This window comes from Rousettus aegyptiacus, unplaced genomic scaffold (genome assembly GCF_014176215.1).
Source record: "Rousettus aegyptiacus isolate mRouAeg1 unplaced genomic scaffold, mRouAeg1.p scaffold_m13_p_7, whole genome shotgun sequence".
NCBI classification, from domain to species: Eukaryota; Metazoa; Chordata; class Mammalia; order Chiroptera; family Pteropodidae; genus Rousettus; species Rousettus aegyptiacus.
In genome coordinates, this window is record NW_023416310.1 from 57,701,571 (window position 1) to 57,725,214 (window position 23,644).

Below are 23,644 nucleotides of genomic sequence, written 5' to 3' on the forward strand. Positions count from 1 at the left end.
TCTTGGTTTTGTCAGACTTTCAAATTCTGCCAACCTGATGGATATGAGTTGGTACCTTATCGTTGTTTAAACTTACATCTCTCTAAGTTTGAGCGTAAGCATCTTGTTATGTGTTGGCTATTTAGCTTGCCTCTTTCTGCAAAGTGATTGTTTGCTTCTTTGCCCACTGTGTAACTTCCAGAACTGTCCCCAACCTTCCAGAACTCACAAATTTTGTTGGTACTTAGAGAACTTGATTTTTTCCCAATAATTGTGCACTACTAATTTCAACAACCAAAAGAGCTCTTTTTGTTCATAGTGGATGCTGAGTCCTGTTGTATTCACAGTTAAGGCTCTGGCAAAAAACATTGTGAGACAAAATAAAATAAACGTCAAAATGTTCATTTCTTATCTCTTTCATCATCTCCCTCCCTCCCTCCCTCCCTCCCTCCCTCCCCCTCTCTCTCCCACACTCCTTCTCTCTCTCTCTTTTCAGTTTACCCCAAATAGAAATTTTAAGAAGTCAGTGGAAATTTTTCTTTTTATACAAAATGGTTCATTCTTTAGTGGGCGCTGGCTGAGGATCCATGAAGTAACCTCAACTCAACCGTAAAGCTTTTCACTCTCACGTTTTATGAACTGTGACCATGCCAGTGGGAAGCCTCTGCCCTCCCCATCCCCTGTGCTACTTTCCGAGGGGACCTGAGAGGTTCTCTGGTTCTCTTGGGTGCCTGTAGGGTGAGCTGTGGAAGCTGGAGGACGCAACAGTGGAAACGCTGCAAGAGGGGAGGGCAATTGTTTCCATCGGCTAATGGCCCCCAGCCCGAGGAAGGCTGAAAAGGCTCCAATTTGTCCTGTAGCACGCTGACCCATATTAAAAGAATTTTCTCTTCTGGGAAGAGGAGGAGGGGGAGATGTCACCCTGGAAAGAGGAAGGCAGAAAAAGTGGATCTTGGGAAGGAAAGGGAAGGCTAGTCCTCCAGCTCCTCCTCTTTCTCTTTGGGTGGGGTGGAATGAAGGGGATTAGAGAATTTCTCAGGACTGTTTTCACTTTTTCTGTTTAGCAAAGGAGAGAAATGAGCTGCTTCCTCTATACCTCAGACACTGAGGTGCACTGTTCATCGGGGACGGTCTTACATGTGTCCAGAGGCAGAGCCATGACATAGGATCTTCCCTATCCCCATAGTCAGCTTCTTACTTGGACTGTAGAGAAAGTGTTTCCAACCCCGCCTCCCACCCCTTCCCCTCACGCGAGTGTGCGATGGAGAGGAGCTACATGGAGTTGGGGTGCAGCGGGGTTTGCTGTTCGTGTCCTACTTCATGGCGTGCTGCTTGCTACCCTGGGCACTGAATCTAGTTTTGCAGGTGCCAGAAATGGGGACAATCAAGGGAACACGTGAAACCACCCGCTGTGGGGGTGCCAGGAAGTGGTGAGTGCTGTGAGGACAGGCACAAAAGGAGCCCAGTTCGGGTTGGCACCCTTAGCAGAGGAGGGATGGCTGCGGAGGACGACCAGGGAGACTAGGACCACGGTGCCTAAACTCGATCTTAAAGGAAGCAAAAAAGTAGTCCTAGTGGAGTAGTAGTGGGGAGCCAGGCAGCAGGCAGGCATCATTGCAAAGGCACGATGGCCAGAAACAGCGCAGTGTGTTTGGGAAATGAGCACCAACCAGGCCCATCTAGGCGGAGTTGACACTGCGGGGCGGGAGGAGATTGCGGCCGGTCCACAGCAGCCCATGTCAGGAACTTACACTCCTTCCTCTTCTCATTTGCTCATTCTGTACGATTCTCGATTCTCTCGACCAGCGCTGGCGAGGTCTAAGATACCTACCTACCCTGGTTGATCCAAGGCCTTGATCCCTTCCAGCACGTCTCGGTGGAAGTTATTTTTCTGTGCAAAGCATGCCCCCAATTAGAGGCAGTCAGCACATTTCCCCAAGAAACAGTGGCCCAGTCCTGGTCTCACACAACTGCACCCTTAGAGCACCTAGGTCAGCGGCAGCACTAAGGCATAAACAGGCGTCCCATAATGGGGTGGAGGGAAAGAGCAAGAACCTCCTGAGGGTTCCTGGCCGGAGGAGGAGAAAGGAGGGATGTAGAATCAGGACTTGGAAGTGAATTCAGAGAAGCTCCAGTTCAACACATTAATTTTATAGAGGAAGAAAAACGGAGGCCCCGGGAGAAGGAACTTTTACAAGTAACTCAGGAAACTGACCGAGCTGGGACTAGCTGCCCAGACGCAGCCTACCACACGCCGAGCGCCCGCCCTGAATTAAACGAAAGCTCCATTCAGTCCAGCTGGCGGCGACGTAGCTACAGTTCGGGCCTAGCTGGGGTCAGGGAGAGAATCGAAATTCAGTCCGCGCGGGACCACAAGCAAAACTGAAGCATGTGCACGTTTCTTCCCAGCCAGCCGCCGCCAGCCGGGTTCACGTCCTCACCTAGCCCGTCTCCTCCGGCTGCGGCTCCGGCCCTTGCCTTTCCCAGGATCCCCGACTCCCACGGATTCCTTGTCCTTAGGGTCCTTAGGGTCCTACTTTCTTTGGCGACTAAGGTTACCATTGGGCGTAGGGGTGAGATGTAGGGAGAGATTTGCATTTTGACAAGTGATCAAATGACTTTAATCAAAAATGCAATTTCTGGCCCCACATAGAGTGGGGGATATTTCGGATAGACTCATAACCTTCCTTAACCCTTCAGTATCTACTAATTAGTTCTAAACTGCCTGTGCTATGCACCGTCCGTAGAAATAGCTAAAATGTCAACGCTTTAATGATGGGTAGGAGTCCCCAGTTTGAGAACTTTTCTTTGGCCCAGGCTGAAAGTTCTCCCAACTCTCCTTTTCTCACTTGTCGGAAAATGAAAAGGGACAGACTGGAGATCCAAGGAGACTGGACCGTCGCAGACGCCTGGAGCCCCGCCGGGGCTGACCCAGCCGCTGCCCGCCGGTGCCCCGGCGGGGACCGCTCGACCAAGGAGCCCAAGGGCCGCCGCGGGCGTTTCCTCGCTGGTAGGTTCGGCCCTGCAGCGCCAACAGAGGGCACTGCGCCCCGGGAAGAAGAGGGGAGCATCAGGCAGGAAACAGACAGGGTCAGGGGGCTCGGGGATGTCCTGGGAGCTGGTGGAGTGTCTGGACCCTGGTCCTCGAAGGTTGCAGAGGTGGCTTGGAAGAGAAAGGTCCGGGGACCGGGTCCAGTCTCGCGCGCCTTGGGCTTGGGTCGGCCTGGCAGAGGAGAAAGGCTCGCGGCATTCAAGTGCTAGGTAGGTTTTAGGAACCAAGACCTCTCTGAGGTTCCTTCGGTCCACTCACCGATTTCACTCTGTTCTTATTCTGGCCTTGATGGTGCTTGGAACCAAAGCCCCTTGGTCAATCTGTGTCCTGCTGTCAGCCACTAACAAGCCATTAGGCCCAGCCTTTTTCTTAACTATGTGAATCATGGATTTTGGTTCTCAGAAGTCCCGAGATAATTAGACACAGCAATGGGATAGGGAGTAGAGTGTGTGTGTGTATGGGGGGGGGGGGAGCAGGGGGCGGCGGGGGGAGGGGCGCTAGGAGGTGCAGTGGTTGCCCTGGGCCTTGTTCTGAATTTGTGATTTTAGCAAATCCCTAAATCCCTCTCTGCCTCAGATGTGTACAATTAATATTTAGCCTAAAAAAGTTTGCCTTCTTTTTTAGGTTAAAATATTTTGGAAAATAGAAAATAGAGAAAAAAACGCTCATAGTGAGAATATAGAACTACACTCACTCATAGTTAACATTTTGGCGTAATTTATTTTGTATTATTTTTTGTCTTTTTTGTTCTTCTATAGTTATGTATTTTTAATTTTTTTCCATCATTGTCATCATATTTCCTATTCAGGGTTTCAGGCTGCTTTTCAAAATTCGTACATCATACACATTTCTTTTATATGTAACATGTTCTTCATGAGTCTCACTGGATACCTGCATAACATTCTGTTCATATTTTGCCCATTTATTCCTCAGTTAGTCATTAAGTCGTGTTTACTTTTTCATTGTGATACAGTGATTTCTAAGTAAAATGTAATTTTAATTTTTATTTCTTAAAAAGTGTTACAGTTTTTTAAGTGGGTTAGATTTTCCTCATTTGCTTTTAATTTATTGCCCTGTGGTCTGAGAATTTGGACCGTATTTATGTTTTTTGAAGTGTGTTGAGCTTTTGATTGATGGTTGATTTTGTAAATAACTTTAAGCATAGTTCTGAATGAATGATTGAGTATAAAATTTTATATATTAGATCAAGCTTAGTAAAATATATTATTCATACCTGCTATGTTCTTTATTTTTATATACTCGATCTGTTAATTTCTGAAAGAACTGTAAATTTTCAGAATATGTTTGTGGATTTTTCTTTTTATATTTCTAACAAGTTGTACTTTACATATTTTATTAATTTATCCAGAAATTTCCAGCTTTATTGAGATGTAATTGACATGTAACATTATGTAAGCTTAACAAGTATACAATGTGATGACTCGGTAAAATGATTATCATAATGTTAGTTAACGTAAAATGATTACCATAATGTTAGTTAACGTATCTATCACCTCACATAGTTACATTTTTTTTCTGTTTGTGTGAGTTGAGAATATTTAAGATCTATTCTCTTAGCAACTTTCAAACATAAAATACAGTATTGTTAAGTATAGTTACCAAGCTGTACATTATTATATCCCAGAACTTATAACTGGAAGTTTGTACCCTTTGGCCATTTTATTCCCATATTTTAAAGTGATATAAAGTGTAAAAATCACATGGCTGTTAAGATGATAAATAAAAATATTGGCATATACATTTTTTATGCATTTTTTGAATTATTTTCTTGGGCTGGATTTTCAAAAGAAAATTGTCTTTAAAGCCAAATTGGCTTAAGGATTTGACAAGTGCACAATTTGGCTGCCACATAGGAATGCTTGCTTCATTGAACCTTGGTCATCGGCAGGTATAAAAGGCCAAACCAAAACAAAACAAAAGACCAGAAAACAAGAAACAAACAAACAAACAAAAGAAACAAGACAATGTGATTTCAAGAGATGTAAGAAATGGGAGACTTGAAAAAATTTTTTCTTTGATGTTTATTGACATTGACTTTTTTTCCCCCTGTAAGTCTGATAATCTGTTGAGTTTTGTGTGTGTGTGTGTGTAAATGGTCTGTTCTTGTCATTTTGTGCTTATGTTTTCTAACTTTTAACTTGAGGAGGTTACTCTATTCTAGTTCTTCCATTCTAAGAATTATGTTTATTCTACCATAAAACACCTTATTGAAAAAGAAAAAAAATTAGCCCATCAAACCAGATACCTCAATTTCACCCTGACTGCCTTCCTCCCCGCTGACCTGAGCAGACCTTTCAGTGTGGCACACGAAGCAGGGATGGGTCCTGTGGGGCCTAAAGCTTACACAGTGATGGTGGTGGTGGCTGCGGGGAGGGCTTCTTTAACTCTTTTTTTTTTTTTTTTTTTTTTTTTCAGAGTGGTGAGCATATAAAGTGATTGGGCTGAAATACAGGGGAAAATTATGCTTGGTGAGATTATACTGTTTTCTTGTCCCTCAGATAAAGGGAGTGTGGTAGGAAAGGAGGAGAGGGATGCTGGAGATCTTTGCTTTTTTCAAGACTAAGAAAGAGGAGAAATGGTCTATCTTATCACCCAAAGTTGCCCCTTGATTGACCATATTCCTTCAGTATCCTTTTAATGTCTGTGCGATCTGTAGAGATGGACCCTTCTTTCATTTTTGGTATTAGTACTTTGTGTCTTCTCTCTTTTTTTGTTAGTTACCCTGGCTAGAAAGTTATCAATTTTATTGATGTTTTCTAAGAACTAGTTTTTAGTTTATTGATTTTTTCTATTGTTTCCCTATTTTAAATTTCATTGATTTCTGCTCTAAATTTTTTTCTGCTTGCTTTAGGCTTAAGCTGCTTTTCTTTCTCTTGTTTCCTAAGGTGGACTTAGATTATTGATTTTATATATTTCTTCCTTTTTAATACACACATTAAATACTATAAATTTCCTTCTAAACACTGCTTTTGTGACAGCCCACAAATTTTATTAAGTTGCATTTTCATTTTCATTTAGTTTTAAATTTCTCGAGACTTATTCATTGACCCGTATATTATTTAGAAGTATGCCATTTAATGCTGAATTTTGGGGAGATTTCCTGATATTTTTCTGTTATTGATTTTGACTTTAATTTTATTGTAGTCTGAGAACATGCTTTGTATGATTCTTTTAAAGTTGTTAAGATGTGTGTTTTGGTCCAGAATGTGGTCCGTTCTGGTGAATGTTCCATGTGAGCTTGGAAATAATGTATATATTACTTTTGTTGGATGCAGTATTTTATAAATGTCAATTAAATCAAGTTGGTTGATAGTGCTGTTCCAGAAAATTAACTCATTATGGATTTTTTCCCCTAGTGGATCTATCAATTACTTAAAGATGTTGAAATATCCAACTATAATAGAGGATTTCTATATTTCTCCTTGTAGCTCTGTCAGTTTTTGTCTCATACATTTTGATGCTCTATTATTGGGTTAATATATGTTAAGAATTGTTAAATCTTCTTGGAAAATTGACCCCTTTAACATTATATAATGCCTCTTTTCAATCCTTATATTTTTTCTTGTTCTGATGTCTACCCTATCTTAAATTAATATAATGACTCCAACTTTCTTTTGATTACTGTTAGCATGATATAAATTTCTTCATCTCTTTATAACCCATCTGCATCTTTACGCTTAGGTAAATTTCTTCTAGACAACCAATGATTGGGTTTTTTAAAATAAAATCTGACAACCTCTGTCTTTTAGTTGGTGTATTTAAACCATTCACATTTAAAGTGATTATTGAAGATGGAGAAAAAACATTTGATAAAATCCAACATTTATTTACAATAAAAACTCTCAACAAAGTGGGTATGGAGGAGGGAGTGTAGCTTAACATAATAAAAACCATATATAACAAGCCTACAGTTAACATCGTACTCAAGGATGAAAAACTGAAAGCTTTTCTTTTAAGATCAAGAATAAGACAAGGATGCCCACTCTTGCCACTATTATTCAATATCATATTGTAAGTCTTAGTGATAGCAATTAGGCAAGAAAAAGAAATAAAAGACATCCAAATTGGAAGGAATAAATAAAACTGTCACAATTTGCAGATGACATGATACTATATATAGAAAAATCCTAAAGACTCCATCAAAAACTGTTAGAACTAACAAATGAATTCAGTAAAGTTGTAAGATGCAAAAGCAACATACAGGAAATTGTGGTGTTTCTAGATACAAATAATGAACTATCAGAAAGAGAAAGCAAGAAAAGAATTCCATTTAAAATTATGTCAAAAAGAATAAAATACTTAGCAACAATTTTAACCAAGGAGGAGAAAGATCTGTATACTGAAAACTGTAAGGCATTGTTAAGAGAAATGGAAGAAAACATAAATGAATGGAAAGATATTCCATGTTCATGGACTGGAAGACTTAATATTGTTAAATAGGTTCTACTACCCAAAGAAATCTACAAACTCAATTCAATTTCTATCAAAATTTTAATGCAATTTTTCACAGAACTAGAACAAATAATTCTAAAATTTGTACAAAACCACAAAAGACCTTAAATAGCCACAGTGATCTTCAGAAGCTGGAGGTATCATGCTCCCTGATTTCAAATTATACTACAAACTTGTAATAATAAAAATAGTATAGTCTTGGCATAAAAAACAGGCGCACAGATCAATGGAACAGAATAGAGATCCCAGAAATACCTAAATATATATGAATGATTAATTTATGACAAAGAAGCCAAAAACATACAATGGGGAAAGGATACTTTCTTCAATAAATGGTGTTGGAAAATCTGGACAACCACATGCAAAAGAATGAAACTAGATCATTATCTTATACCATTGGCAAAAATCAGCTCATATGGATTAAAGTCTTGAATGTAAGACCTGAAATCATAAAATTTCTAGAAAAAAACATAGGTGTTAAGCTCCTTGACATCAGCGATTTTTTAAAAAAATTATAACTCCAAAGGCAAGGGACACACAAATAAACATATGGACTACAACAAACTGAAACGCTTCTGCACTGTGAAGGAAACTATCAACAAAAAGGAAAAGGCAACCTACTGAATGGGAGAAGATATTTGCAAATCATGTAAGGGGTTAATATCCAAAATATATAAAGAACTCATACAACTCAACAACAGAAAAACAAAAAACCTGATTAGAAAATGGACAGAGTGTCTGAATAGACATTTTTCCAAAGAAGACATGCAAATGGCCAGTGACACATGAAAAGATGTTTAACCTGAGCATTTTTCAGAGAAATGCAAATCAAAACCACAAAGAGATATCACCCCGCACCTGTTAGAATGGCTATTGTCAAAAAGACAAGAAATAAAAGTAGTAGAGAGGATATGGAGAAAAGAGAACTTTTGTACACTGTTGATGGGCATGTAAACTGGTGCAGCCACTATGGAAAAATGTATGGAGATTCCTCGCAAAACATTAAGAACAGAACTACCATATAACCCCAGCAATTCCACTTCTGGGTATTGATTTGAAGTACTCTGAAACGCTAATTAGAAAATAAATATGCACCCGTATGTTCATAGCAGCATTATTTATGATAGTCAAGATATGGAAACAACCTAAGTGTCCACCAATAGATGATTAGAAAAATAAGTGGCACATATATGCAATGGAATACTATTCAGTCATAAAAAAGAAGAAAGTCTTGCCATTTGTGACAACAGAAATGGACCTTGTGGGGACGATGCTAAGTGAAATAAGTCAGATGGAGAAAGACAAATACTGTATGATACCACTTACATGCGGAACCTAAAAAAAAAAGATTGAACAACAGCAATAAAAACAAACTCAGAGATAACAGAGATGGGTGAAGAGGATCGATGGTATGGTCATGTCTGATAACTAAACTTACAATTGTAAACACTATGTAATGAATGCAAATATCAAATTAAATGTTATATACCTGAAATATATGCAATCTTCTATGTCAATTTTACCACAATAAAAAAGAAATCAGATATTAGAAAAGTAGTGATTATTGATGTAGTTAGATTAATACCTATCAGATTTGTAATTGTTTTCTATTTGTTGCACTAGTTATTTACTTTTTTCTCCTCCTGCTCCATCCATATAAACAACTATTTATTAATGTTTTCCCAGCTCTTTCTTGAACAACATTATGTGTAGCTCTGTGTGCAGCAAAATGTGCTTCCTCACACTCCTACACAATAAAGCAGGTACAGAGATGTTCATGCAACACTGCCTAGAAAGTGAATTTTGGGAGAAAACCAAGGGGGGAATGGAGACTTAAATTATAATTCATTGACCTAAAGAAATACCATGTAGCAGTTAAAAGTAAGCCAATACATTCATATGTCTTGGAATAAAGCAAACTCTAACACATGTTGTTAAGTGAAAAATAAGGTGTATAACAATACATACATCATGATTCTTTTATGTGAAAATTATATGTATATGTGTGTATATGCAAAGAAGCAGCTCTGGAATACAAACTGATGTGCTAATGGTGGGTTTGGAAAAGCAATTAATTGGTGGGCCAAAGCAAATAATTATTAGTTATATTTATTTTTGACAAAATTGCTTTCATTAAGCTTTTAAAAAACGAAAGGAGCATAAAAGCGCTTTTTGTCAGAAGGAGAAGGTTGCCTGACATAAGTAACCTTTTCTAACTTTACTGTTTAGACAGCTCATCTGAAGTGGGTGCACCATCCCTCTGTGGTCCAGTGCCAGAGATGCAGGGAGAGATGTTCCAAAGTGCCTGCCAATCCCAGTCTGCCCTTTCTCCCATTCTCTTGGACTTTGGGCAAATTTATTCAGGATGTACACTCTGTAGTTCACAGAGATGGGGGCATGGCTCCCCAGGGCAGAGTGAGAGCCTTCTAGGATTCAAGGTGACAGTGGTAGGGAAGGCTTTGTGGGTGGGATACTGGAAGTGGGGTGGAACCCCTGATGGGACAGGGAGGGAATCTGGTCAAAGCATGAAAGCTCCACTCGTGTGGACCTGCGCTTTTTGCCCCTGATTCTCAGAGACTGAGGGTCTGAGCAGTTTTGGTGAGGTCACAGCGTGGCTATACTTTCTTGGGAGTCATCAAGAGACTGGAAAAACTGAAATACCTTCCTCTTGAGGCCCTGCAAAAAACCCCAGAGGACTTCAATATATGCACTGAATTGGCAACAGCTGTGGTTACTTGCTAGCAAATGACAGAGGATTTTCTCTGTGACACAGATGCCCAGTCAGATGTGTCAATTTATACATAAAAAGAGCCAGGGTTATGGCACTCAATAGGCCTAGGATTACAATGATATGCAGCTCGTTTAATTCAGGACCTCAAAGCCAGAAAACTCTGTTTCTGTTTCTTCTGAATTCTCCTAAGAGGAAATCATACACACAGAATCACTTATTGTAATTATGCCTCCAAAGTAAGCAAGTTAATCTCATTTGGGTAAGTGAAGTGAGGGTTTTATGCCTCCTTCTTGGGCATCATTCTGGAGTTTTTTTCTGTGGTTAATCAAGGTGAATTTCAGGAGTATGCGACCTGCAAATTAGTTCCTTGTCATTTGGAATCAAGTATGTAAAGGTCTATAGTTGTAAGATACATCCTAATGTTTTTAAAATTTCTCCCAAAAGAGTTGTGAGGTAGGTTGATATTGTCATCTGAGGTTGGAAGACAACCGAAATGTCTGTCCCAAATGTCAGTGAGTTTGTTCTGATGGAAACTTCCTCTCAGAGGTACATTATATTGGACATGAAGACTCAGTTTCAAGGTGTTCAAGATGTCAGTTTCCCCAGGTAATGTACCCATTCAGTATATACTAAATGTCAACCATATATTCTTGACAAGCTGTTTATAAAATATATATGGAAGTAAAGGACCAAAAATAGCAAAAATAATTTTCTGAAGGATAAAGAGGTGCCTGCTTTTACAAATATCATATTTTCCAAATATGATTTATAAACTATAATAATTTAAATGCTAATAGATCAATAGAAGAGAGTAGAGGGCCAAGAAGAAATATATGAAAATGTCAGAGGTCTCTGTTAACAGCAGTGAGTAAAGGATTTGGTCTGTGGTGCTGTAATCATTGGCTTTACATGTGGGAAAAATGTAAAACTTGACCTCTATCTCAAACCATTCACAGAAGTGTATTCCAGGAAGAATAGAGAGTGAATGTGAAAAGCAAAGCTTTAAAACTTAAAAAAAAATTTTTTTATAACATAATGTAAGGACGGAATTTCTTGATCAAGACATAAAAATGCAAACCATAAAGGTCTCATGATATGTTATCATATTAAAAAATATATTTTAAAATTTATTTATTTAAATTAGTTTCAAGTATACAGTACATAGGTTAGATATCTATATAGTTCATAAAATGATCCCCCCAATTGCTCCCTCTCTCTCCTGGCTCTCCGCCCAGCCATCTTATTAATGCTGACTGCATTTCCTCTGCCACGTTCCCCATCCCCGTGACCATCCATCAACTACTAATTTGTACTTCTTTAACTCTTCGCCCCATTCTCCCAGCCTCCAACCCCCTCCCCTCTGTCTGTCACCAAATTGTCCACTATATTTATGAGTTTGTTTTTTATTGATTTGTTTTTTTTGTTCCTTAGATTCCACATGTAAGTGGAATAATATGGTATTTATCTTTCTCTGACTTATTTTACTCTGCATTATAACCATGTCATTGCAAATGGTAGGATTTCTTTTTTAATGGCTGAGTAATATTCCATTGTATATAGGAACCATAATTTCTTTATCCAACCATCTGCTGATGGGCATTTAGGTTGCTTTCATATCTTGGCTATTGTAAGTTGTGCTGCCATGAATATTGGGGTGCCTAGATCTTTATAAATTATTGTTTTGGTTTTCTTTGGATAAATACCCAGAAGTGCAATTGCTGGGTCAAAAGGTAGATCAATTTTTAAGTTTTTGAGAAGCCTCCAGACTATTTTCCATAGTGGCTGTACCAATTTGCAATCCCACCAACAATATATGAGGGTTCCCTTTTTTCCACATTCTCGCTAACACTTGCTGTTTTTGATTTATTGATCATAGTGATTCTGACAGGTGTGAGGTGATATCTCATTGTGGTTTTAATTTGCATTTTTTTGATGATTAGCAAACTTGAGCATCTTTTCATATGTCTATTAGCCATCCGTATTTCCTCTTTGGAGAAATATCTGTTTAGGTCTTCTGCCCATTTTTTAATTGGATTATTTGGGGGTTTTTTTGTTGTTGAGTTGTGTAAGTTCTTTATATAATTTGGATATTAACCCCTTACCTAATGTTTCATTAGCGAATATCTTCTCCCAATCAGTTGGTTGTCTTTTTGTTTTGTTGATGGTTTCCTTTACTGTACAAAAACCTTTTAGTTTGATGTAGTCCCATTTGTTTATTTTTTCTTTTGTTTCCCTTGCCTGAGGAGATATATCTGAAAAGAAATTCCTGTTAGTAATATCAGAGAGTTTACTGCCTATATTTTCTTTTAGAAGTTTTATGGTTTCGGGTCTTACATTTAAGTCTTTAATCCATTTTGAGTTCATTCTTATATACAGTATAAGAAGGTGGTCCATTTTCTTTTTTTCTTTTTTGCATGTATCTGTCCAATTTTCTCAATGCCATTTATTGAAGAGACTGTCTTTACCCCACTGTATATTCTTACCTCCTTTGTCATATATTAAGTGAATGTATAGGTGTGTATTTATTTCTGGGCTCTCTATTCTGTTTCTTTGATCAATATATCTGTTTTTATGCCAGTACCATGCTGTTTTGATTACTATAACCTTGTAGAATAGTTTGATATCAGGTAATATGATACTTCTAACTTTGTTCTTCTTTCTCAAGATTGCTGTGGCTATTCGGGGTTTTGTATGGTTCCATATAAATTTTAGAATTATTTGTTCTAGCTCACTGAAAAATGCCATTGGTATTTTGATAGGGATTGCATTGAATCTATAGATTGCTTTGGGTAGTAGTATGGCCATTTTAACAATGTTGATTCTTCCTACCCATGAACACAGTATATGCTTCCATTTATTTGTATCTTCTTCAATTCCCTTTTTCAATGACATAATTTTCTGAAAACAGCTCCTTTACCTCCTTGGTTAATTTGATTCCCAAGTATTTTGTAGTTTTCAACGCAATTGTAAATGGCATTGTTTTCTTAATTTCTCTTTCTGAAAGTTCATCATTGATGTATAAAAATGCCACTGACTTCTGATTATTTATTTTGTAACCTGTTACTTTACTGAATTCATTGATCAGTTCTAACAATTTTTTTTTTTGTGGAATCCTTAGGGTTCTCTCTATATAGTGTTATGTCATCAGCAAATATCCAGAGTTTTCCTTCTTCCTTTCCAATTTGGATGCCTTTTATTTCCCTTTCTTGTCTTACTGCTGTGGCTAAGACTTCCAATACAATGTTGAGGAGGAGTGGTGAAAGTGGGCATCCTTGTCTTGCTCCTGACCTTAAGGAAAATGCTTTTAGCCTCTCCCAATTGAGTATGATGTTACCTGTAGGTTCGTCATATATCGCCTTTATTATGCTGAGGTATGTCTCCTCTATTCCCACTTTGCTGAGAGTTTTTATCATAAGTGGATACTGGATTTTGTCAAACACTTTTTCTATATCTATTGATACAATCATATGGTTTTTATCTTTTGATTTGTTAATGTGGTGTATCACATTAATTGAGTTGTGGATCGTATTCAAATTTTTAAAAAAGAGTGTATAGGAGACTCCCAGTCAAGGTGGCAGAGTAGGGAAAACGCTGTGCTCATGTCCTCCAATGAGCACATCAAAATGACAACTAGATTACAGAACAACCACCCGGAGAACCACCTGAAGACTAACCGAACAGAGAACTCTTATAACTAAGGATATAATTAAGAAGCCACATCGAGACTGGATGTCAGTTGCACGTGAGCGGAGACCTGTGCCTGCTCCACCCACTGCTGTGCCCTGGTGTCTGGAACTGGCTGGCATGCAGTAGCTCTTCAGTACATGGGTGCTGGAAACCACCATACAGGTCCTGTCCACGGTTGTTTCTGCTCCCTCTGCCTCTTGACCAATCCTGGTGCTTCCCCCATGTGGTCCTGTGTAGTGTGGTATGGCCCCTCTTCTGGGAACTAGGAGTTGCCCTCATCCACATGGGTCAGGATGGAGCCCCAGCCTCAGGGCTCACCCTTCCAATAGCAAAACAGAAGGAGAAGCACGAAAAAGGCCCTGCTTCTCTCTTCTAGGAAATATCCTGGAAGTTGCATGAATTGCTTCTTTTTCCACCAGGTGGGAGAGCTTGGTCACACACCCAGCCTACCTATGGAGAAGGCTGGGAACTCCCTTGTCTTGGGTGGCCATGTGTCCAGCTGTAAATCAAGTTGGTTGTTCTGAGAGAGAAGTGGACAAGGCTATTGGGAGCTACCCGGATGTCTATGCCACACCCATTCTAAAGTTTCCTCCCGCCACCCAATCACTTCCCACCCTGAGCTTATGTTTTATGAAAGATTGCACATCGGACAAATTACATTAAGTAATTCATAATTCAGGGACCAGCTGAAAATCATGGGCCAGTGGGTACTTTTCATTTGATATGCTGACAAATCACTGGTGGGACTACATAACTGATTCTGAGACCCCCTCCACCCAGAGCCCACTGTGCGCAAGCAGCCAGAGGCATCTTGTCCAGTGGCAGTTGACTATGTACCTCCCTGCTCAGGATCCCTTACTCTTCAGAACAAAATCCAAAGCCCTTCCTGTGGAACTGAGCTGGGACTAATGAGAGAGGGCAGAGGCAGCCACTGGCCCAGCCCACTGGAGAAAGTCTCCTTCCAGAGTGTCTGTCATCGAAGGTGACCACTATCCGGTCCTTGAACTGGGGGCTGTTTAAGTTTGAAGACACAAAGCAAAATGCACCAGTGGAGGTGGTTCTAGAAACAAGGAGTACTGGTCCAACAACCCACTCCCCAGCCTCGCTCCCCACCTCTGTCCTGTATGCACTCCAGCTTTCTCCTGCTCCTGTACCTCCTCTCCATTTACTGTGGTCAAACCCGTGCATTGGGCCTACCTCACAGTCAGGAAACTCAGCTTGCACAGGCAAGTAACCACTAAGCCACTTTGAGACCACACCCATGCCACTTCTCTGACCTCCTCTCTCCACCCAGGCTGGGTCATAGAACACTGTTATCCTATTATAGACCTGTTGGTCATAATTAACATAAGCCACAGGCCCAAAGGCCCCTTAGTCCTTTTGCAAATGTTAGGCAATGTGAGTGTAGGAAGCTAACACAATTTTTGCCTTCCTGCCTTGGAGTATGGCTCACAGCCTTTTCCCTTAGGAACCACATTCATTGCTGTTGGGAGTTCCAGTGATTATTCTCTTCAGTCATTTATTCAGTAGTTGTTCTGATTTAAGTCCAGGTACTATATCACTATACACATCTCTAACTGGAGAATGAACAGCCCCAATTCTTAGCAGGGAGAATGGAAAACAGAATATCATGTATATCTTTCTGAAGCATCAAATTTATTACATGATCTGGATGAATTTAGTGCTTTAATAAGAATTGCTCCCTACCCCACAAACATGGAAGAAAAGACAGAGAAGGGCCCCAGGAAAAACAGTCCAGTCTCTGAAGTTTCACCCTGGTGGGGGGCCAAAGGGTAGACCTGCAGTGAGGATGGTCCCTTCTTGTCCCCCAGGGGGCTTCAAGTTGACCAGGTATTTTGGATATAATACTTCTGTAGGTTACAGAGGTGCCTGATTTTAATCCCATGCAGGGAACCCGCAGCAATATGCACACCTCCATCACCTGCTGGGCCAAGTGCTCTTGCCCAGGGGCCCTTCACACAGAGCTGTACTTCTTGCATCATGCCCACCTGCAGCTCTTTATGTTTAGCCTCTGGTCAATCTCCCATATCCCATTGCCAGCCTCCCTGGAGCTCAGCATCTTTGAATTTTGCATTTAATATGCAGGGAGCATGGCTTGATTTCTCCAGTCTTTGCTTGTGACCTTGCCTTGGTCATCCACAATTTAAGTTGGCTTTATTCTGTCCCATTTGCCATGGCTCTTCTTGCTGGACTACCTAGAGCAGAGCTTTCTTAAAACAGTGGAGGGAATTGTTCTTGTAGGACAGATGCTGGGGGCAGCTGTTTCCCTCTGGGGTTCCACTGATGCTGCTGCTGATGCTATGTGTAGAGGGGGAGCCCCCAGGTCTGCACTGTGAGGCTGGACTGAGGGTTACAGTCTTTAACTCAGGGCTGGCTAGGGAAGTGGCAGGCTCTTTAGCTTTCTATCCTGACTCCTGCTCCTTGCACCGCTGATTTTCCCTCGTGCAGATCCAGGTGGAAAATGCAGGCCCACTACAGCTGCATTTCCCTGGGTGTGCAGAGACCTCCCGGCTTGGGGCGGGGCTACAGCTGCTGAGGTCAGGGAAAGGGAGGGGACTTACCACGGTGGTGTCCCCTTCTACCTTGGCTTTCTTGATGCTCAGAATGACATAAGTGGCCATCATGTGGTCATACTTCCTGCCTACTAATGAGTCCTGGATCTGGTCCCACACAAACCCCATGTTTATCATCACCTCTGTCACCCAAGGGTCCATGTCACAGTGCAGCTGAGTTCCTCTTCCTGGCCCACGTTTAGTCATGGGTCACTCATTACTTTTTATAGTTTCTCTTTTCCTGAAGTCAAGCGTCATCAATTTCTTTAAGAGATTTTTGCATTCAAAAGATAAAACTGGCACGTGGTATTGCCTGCTTATAATCCACTGCTGCAGCTTCCAGGAGTCCTGTCCCATGAAAGGCAAGGTCCCAGTAACCACCTTATATAGGACTACTTCCAGACTCTATATATCTACTGTGGGGCTGTCAGAGTTTTGGCTCAGGAAGAGTTCTGGGGAGGTTTATTAAGGGCTGCCACAGAATGTGCTCAGCTTATGGATGATAAACTCATTTCTGAGGCCAAAGTTTGCAATTTTTATGTTCATCTGAACCTCAAAGAGCATGTTATCTGGCTTTAGATCTCTGTGGACAATGCTCTTCTAGTGGAAGGACTGCGCAGCTGCCAGAAAATGCCTTGGGCCTCATTCTCAGTCATGTGGCCATGGTTCCTGTAGATAAACATGTTCCTTCCACTAACATGCTCCATAATGAGGAATAATGTTTCCTTGGTGTCAGTCAGCTCAAATAATTTTATGATAGTCCGGTCATTAAACGCCTTCATGCAGAGGACTTCTCAGAAAACTCTGGAGGAGCCCTGCTGATTAATAACTTCCCAGTCAGAATGTACCAGGCCATCCTCACCTTGACAAAGGTTTCCTGGCCAGTGGTGTTCAGGAACTCGTAATGGCCAACATGGGGCTTTCTCATCAGCAGAGATGGCTACAAGGTAGGTCATACGGCATGGTGACCTGCTAACTCCACTAACTGACAACACTAACAATGCTAACTATGCTTACTAACTCTGCTAACAAACAGTACTAACTCTACTGTGCTAACCAATACTAACAATGCTAACTATGATTACCAACTATGCTAATAAACAATAATAACCATACCAACTATGCCAACAAAACTAAAAAAATTAAAGAAACAAATGAGAAAAAAACAGAAAATAAAAAATGAGAAAAGAACAAAAGATTGAGAAAAATAAAATATAAAAAATGAAAAAAGAGAAAAAGATGAAAAGAATAAAGAAAGATGAGAAAAAGAACAAAGAAAAACAAGAAAAAAATGAAATTATTAAAGAAATATGAGACAAGGGGAAAAGGATAAAGAAAAAATACACAAAATAGAAATAGAAAAAAAAAGAATTAATAGTTTAGTCACCAGAAATCAGCATCCTGGGCTATAAGGACAAAAACTTCAGTCAATCCAGCATCTTAAATAGAAGTTTTTTGAAATTCCATCACAATGACACCTTCTGAGGTCAGAGCAAGAAATGGACCAATCATGGCTAGGAATTAACTATAGCAGCTTTCCCACTTTTTGGTCTCAAGACAGCATTGCTCTGAAAAAAAATCCCAAAGAGCTTTTCGTTTATGGGGGATATTAAAGACTGATATTTACTTTATTAGAAATTAATATCTGTGGACATTTTCATTTATAATTTGAAAATCTGTAATAATAATTGTGTTTTAATAAAAGACCTCATAATATACTTAAAATATTTAATTCTTTTGAATTCCAACTTAACTGACATCAGGATACTGAAGGAAAATGTTCTGCTGCATAAGACATGATAAGATATGTTATGAGCATCTATAAAACTAAGAGAAAGATAGCTTTCATATTTTCGCTAATAAGACCATGAGCAGATTTTCATCTGAAATCCTGGAGACCAGAGGGCAGGGATTGATGTATTCAAAGTGCCGAAAGAAAATATCTTGTGTCTGATAGAACTGTCCTTTAAAAATGAGGGAGAAATTAAGAAATTCTGAGAGAATTCTTTACTACTAAACCTGCCCTGCATGAATGAAGAACTTCATGTCAGAGTAAAAGGACATTGGAAAGACTTATGAAGAGAGAGTTCTTTCAATAACTGGATGATTATAAAAGTTAGTGCTATTATAAATTTTGTTTGTAGCACCACATTTTTCATTTCTACTCGATTTAAGAGACTAATGTATTTAAAAAAACAATTATTACTCTATGTTTTAAGACACAAAGCATAAAGATGTACTTTTGTGACATCAATAACTGAAAGGGGATGGGGTCAGAGCTCTGTAGAAGTATAGTTTTTATATCTCCTTGAAGTTAAACTGGCATAAATTTACATAAGAGTATTATAACTTTACAATGTTAAGTCATTCAAATGACCAAAATGTATTTGTCATACGTATTTAGTCTTCATCCTGTGTTCCTGGCTCACAGAACCCAAAATCCTTGGAATTTCCTGAGTGATAAGGACAATGGGAGCATATTTTATTACAATATTTGGCTTCAGTTCCTAAAAACTCTTCAGAGCCATAAAGGTGATATTGGTGTCTTGTTATTCATAACAAGTCCCTTTCCACAACAACTGGGTTTATGTAAAGAAGGTGACTTTCAGAAAGCACCTAGGGATGGGGGATGATTGCCAGGGAAACCAACCACGAACAGAGGGTTGGAACTTTCAGTCCAACTGCTTGATTTCCAAAAAGAGGAGATGAGAGATGGAGGTTGGATCAATCATCAATGGCTAATGAGTAATTCATTCATGCTTATGCAATGAAAACTCAAAGAAATCCAAAAGAAGAGGGTTCAAAGAATTTCCACATTGGGGAACCAGAATGCTTCCATGAGCCACCATGCCTGGCCCCAAACTCCACCGGGACAGAAACTCCTGTTTTGGACCTCACTGTACATATCTCCTCATCTAGTATCTCGTCACTTAGATTTGTACCTTTTAATATCCTCTGTAATAAACCAGTAATCTGGTAAAAGAAAAATATGAAACAAACCCAGTAAGTACAAAGTTAAAGAACAAGTCTCAGATTAGGAAAAGATATTTATAATGCATAGAAGCAACAAAAGATCGTTATTCATAATATATAAGAACAACACAAAGAAATAAGATAAAGACTAATAATTCAATTAAAATGAGCAAAGTACATGAACCAGCCAATATTCATATAAAAGACACTAAATCGTCTTTGAATAAAGGAAATGAAAATTAAAACAACTGCTATACTTTATAATCAGATTAGCAAAAATTAACAAGACTAATTATATCAAGCATGAGTGAAGAAATGGCCAAAGGACTTTCATGTAATATTGATGATGTAAAAACTTCACTTCTTTAAGATGACTTTTATCTTTTCTTTCTTCTTGATTCAAACTGGCCTCATTTTTTTCTAATAGCACCATAACTCACTTGCTTTTTTTCTTTCCTTATCCTTCCACCTTTGCATGTACTGCAAGACCACTCCCTTAATTATTAAACCCTTTGGACATCAGATTCTGGTCAGCATCAGTCTTAAGAACAGCGCCTCAAGTCTGTTGACCAAAGAAACAGTTTCGGTCAAACTGAAGATTTCATCTAGGCCTAAGCTAAGTTTCAGCTCCAGACTCATGAAGGTGGAATGACCCTATTGATCACATCCACTCAAAACCAGGAAGAACTATGCTATGATTGACATTAGGACCTGATGCCATTATCAACTGCCTCCTACTCTAGCTCTGACTAATTAGTAGAGCTCACAACCCCAATTCTCTTAGCTATCATGACTGATGAGTTTTCCCCTATATAACTTAACTCTTAGAGACCAAAAAGGAGCCAGATCTTTGAGCACTAGCTTATTTGTGGCTCTGGGCTTGGCATCATGTCCTTAAATAAACCCTTAATTCCTTTGCTGCAAACCCCTGTTTGTATGTCGTTTGGCTTTGATGCATGTAAGCAAATGAATCCTTTTTGGTTAGGCTATAATGGAAATATAAATTGTTACAACCACTTTGGAAACAAGTTGGCAATATCTAGCAAAAATAAAGATGCTTACCATTTCTCCAACCTTTCAACCCCAGCACTTCTGCTTTTAGGTTCATTACTCAGAGAAATTTTGAAGTATAAGAATGTTCGAAGAACAGATATTGGAAATTTGTAATAACAAAAAATGGAAAAAACATAAACATTGAATAATAGGGGAATGAGTAAAAAATGGTAATAAATGAAATAGCACCATTAATGAGATGGATCCACAGGCATCAAAAATAAATCTCAAAAGTGTGATGTTCAAAGAAATAAGTAAATTTTTAAAAAATAATTTTTATTTTTCAATTATAGTTGACACAATATTATATTAGTTTCAGGTATATAATATAGTTATTAGACATTTATATAACTCCTTAAGTGATCACCCTGATGAATCTAGTACCCATCTGACACCATACATAGTTATTACAATATTATTGACTATATTTCTTATGCTATACTTTACCCTCCATTGTAACTACCAACAACACCTCCATGTTGTTGCAGTTGGCAAGATTTCATTCTTTTTTATGGCTGAATAATATTCCATTCTATATATGTACTACTGCTCTATCTGTTTTACTATTGATGGACACAGGTTGCTTCTATATCTTGGCTATTGTAAACAATACTGCAGTGACCATAGGGGTGCATAGATCTTTTTGAATTAATGTTTTGGATTTCCTCATATAAATACCCAGAAGTGGAATTACTGGGTCCTTTGTTGACTCTTGTTAAAGCCTTTATTTTAAAGTCTATTTTGTCTGATATAAGTACTATTACCCCAGCTTTTGTTTTTCATTTCCATTTTCACAAAATATCTTTCTCCATTTCTTTTTTTTTCAGTCTTTGTGTGTCTTCTGATCCAAAATGAGTCTCTCGTAGGCAGCATATGTAAGGGTCTTGTTTTCTTATCCATTCAGCCACTGTAAGTCTTTTGATTGATGCATTTAATTTATTTACATTTAAAGCAATTATTGGTAAATACGTAGTTATTGCCATTTTATTATTTATATTTTTGATATCCTCCTCCCCCCTCTCATTCCCTTCTCCCTTCTTCTCCTTCTCCTTTTCTCAAAGAAGTTTTGTAATATTTCTTGTAATACTGGTTTGGTGGTGATAAACTCCTTTAGCTTTTTCTTGTCTGGGAAGCTCTTTATCTGTCCTTTGACTCTAAATGATAGTTTTGCTGTGTAGAGTAATCTTGGTTGTAGGTCCTTGTTTTTCATCACTTTGAATATTTCCTGCCAATCCCTTCTGGCCTATAATGTTTCTTTTGAGAAATCAGCTGACAGTCTTATGGGAGCTCCCTTGTGGGCAACTAACCGCTTTTCTCTTGCTGTTATTAAGAGTCTTCTTTTCTCTTTAACCTTTAGCATTTTAATTTTGATGTATCTTGCTGTGGGCCTCTTTGGGTTCATCATGTTTGGAATTTTCTGTGCATACTGGGCTTGTGTGTCTATTTCCTTCAACAGGTTAGGGAAGTTTTCAATAATTATTTCTTTAGTTTTACAATTCCTTGCTCTCTCTCTTCTCCTTCTGGTACCCCTATGATGTGAATGTTTGTATGCTTGGTGTTGTCCAAGAGGTCCCTTAAACTATCCTTATTTTTTTGGATTATTTTTTCTTGTTGTTCTGATTGAGTGGTTTCTGATCTTGTCTTTCAGATTGCTGATTTGGTCCTCTGCTTCATATAATCTACTATTGATTTCCTCTAACAAATTTTTCATTTAAATCATTGTATTCTTCATTTCTGACTAGTTCTTTTTTATGTCTCTATCTCCATTTTTTATGTTTCCTATCTCTTTGTTAAAGTTTTCACTGAGTTCATCTTCTCTTCCTCTAAATCAGTTGAGCATCCTTACAACCAGTGTTTTGAACTCTGCATCTGATAGATTATCTCCATTTTGTTTAGTTCTTTTACTGGAGCTTTGTTGTGTTCTTTCATTTGAGACATGTTCTTTCTTTGTCTCCAGTTTTGACTACCTCTGTATGTTTGTTTCTATGTATTAAGTAGAGTTGCTATTTCTCCTGGACTTAGTAGAGTGGCTTTATATATTAGGTTTCCTGTGGTTCCCAGTGTCACAGTCTCATTGGTCACTTGAGCAGGGTGCCCCACGTGTCTTCCTTGTGTGGGTTGTGTGTGCCCTCCTGTTGTAATTAAGCATTGATTGTTGTTGACATGTCAGTGGGAGGGATTGACCCTGAGGCTGATTGGTTCTGAGAACTGGCCATGACTACAGTGGAGGAGATTTGTGCTGGGGCTGACCTTATGAAGCAGGATTTGCTTTAACAGGACTCTGGTGCCTGCTGAGTCTGCCCTTTGGACGTGTCATTTATGAAGGGGGTTGAGTGGCGCTCTGTTGTAGTTCGAAGCTGGCCATAGGATGTGTTGATTCTGGTGTCTTTTGGGAGAAGCTATGGTGCAAGTCAAGGTCAGCTGCTGCCTGTGTCCTGCCCAGGGCCACTTGGTATGAGCTACAAAATAATCTTCAGATGGTTGCCACTTGTGCCCGGTTTGAAGGTGCCTGGGAGAAGCTGGGCTATCAACTGAGGGCAGCTCTTGCTATTACTAGGCTTGGAGCTGCTGAGCAAGAGGTGTGGGGCACGCCAAGGCCAGATGCTGCTTGTTTGGGGTTTGTGAATCTTTGAGTGATTTTAGGAAAGTCTGCAGCTCAAGCCAAGACAAGACATTTGTATGAAAAAGCCAGTGGAAGCGGCTTGGGTAGGCCTGCAAGTTGGGTGGGGCAGAGTATGAAGGAATCACCAGGGTGGGGCAAATGTGTTAGCCAGGTTGATGGAGACTCAGATATGGTGGCTACCTGCATATAAATGCTGGGAGCAGGGAGGGCTCAAAAGAGAAACAATGCTTTCTGCCAGCACTTCTGTCTGAGGGAAAGGTTCCCCCCTGCTCAGCATTTATCTACTCCATTATCTTGACATGAAACCAGCAAATTTCTTAAGTATACATGCAATCTGACATCATTTATAAAAAATAAAATGACATGTAAATAATACAATATATAATTTATTATTATATCATTATTTATAAGTATATACTTATATAAGTACTACAAGTGTAAAAATATAAAATCCTGGACAGGTAGAATTCACAAACCTCAGGATAAGAATTACCTTGGTA

At 39.2% G+C, this 23,644-nt stretch overlaps 1 long non-coding RNA gene across 5 annotated transcripts in view; it reads left to right on the forward strand.

Annotated features, from left to right (window-relative positions):
- Positions 1 to 450: 450 nt before the first annotated feature.
- LOC107505950 overlaps positions 451 to 23,644 on the forward strand; it is a 34,376-nt gene continuing 11,182 nt past the window's right edge. For 3 of the 5 annotated variants that reach the window (XR_001595815.2, XR_004952107.1, XR_004952110.1), the window contains exon 1: positions 451 to 3,240. This is a non-coding gene — a long non-coding RNA (uncharacterized LOC107505950). The remainder of the gene's footprint in view (positions 3,241 to 23,644) is intronic. The other 2 variants (XR_004952108.1, XR_004952109.1) reach the window with 2 other exon arrangements.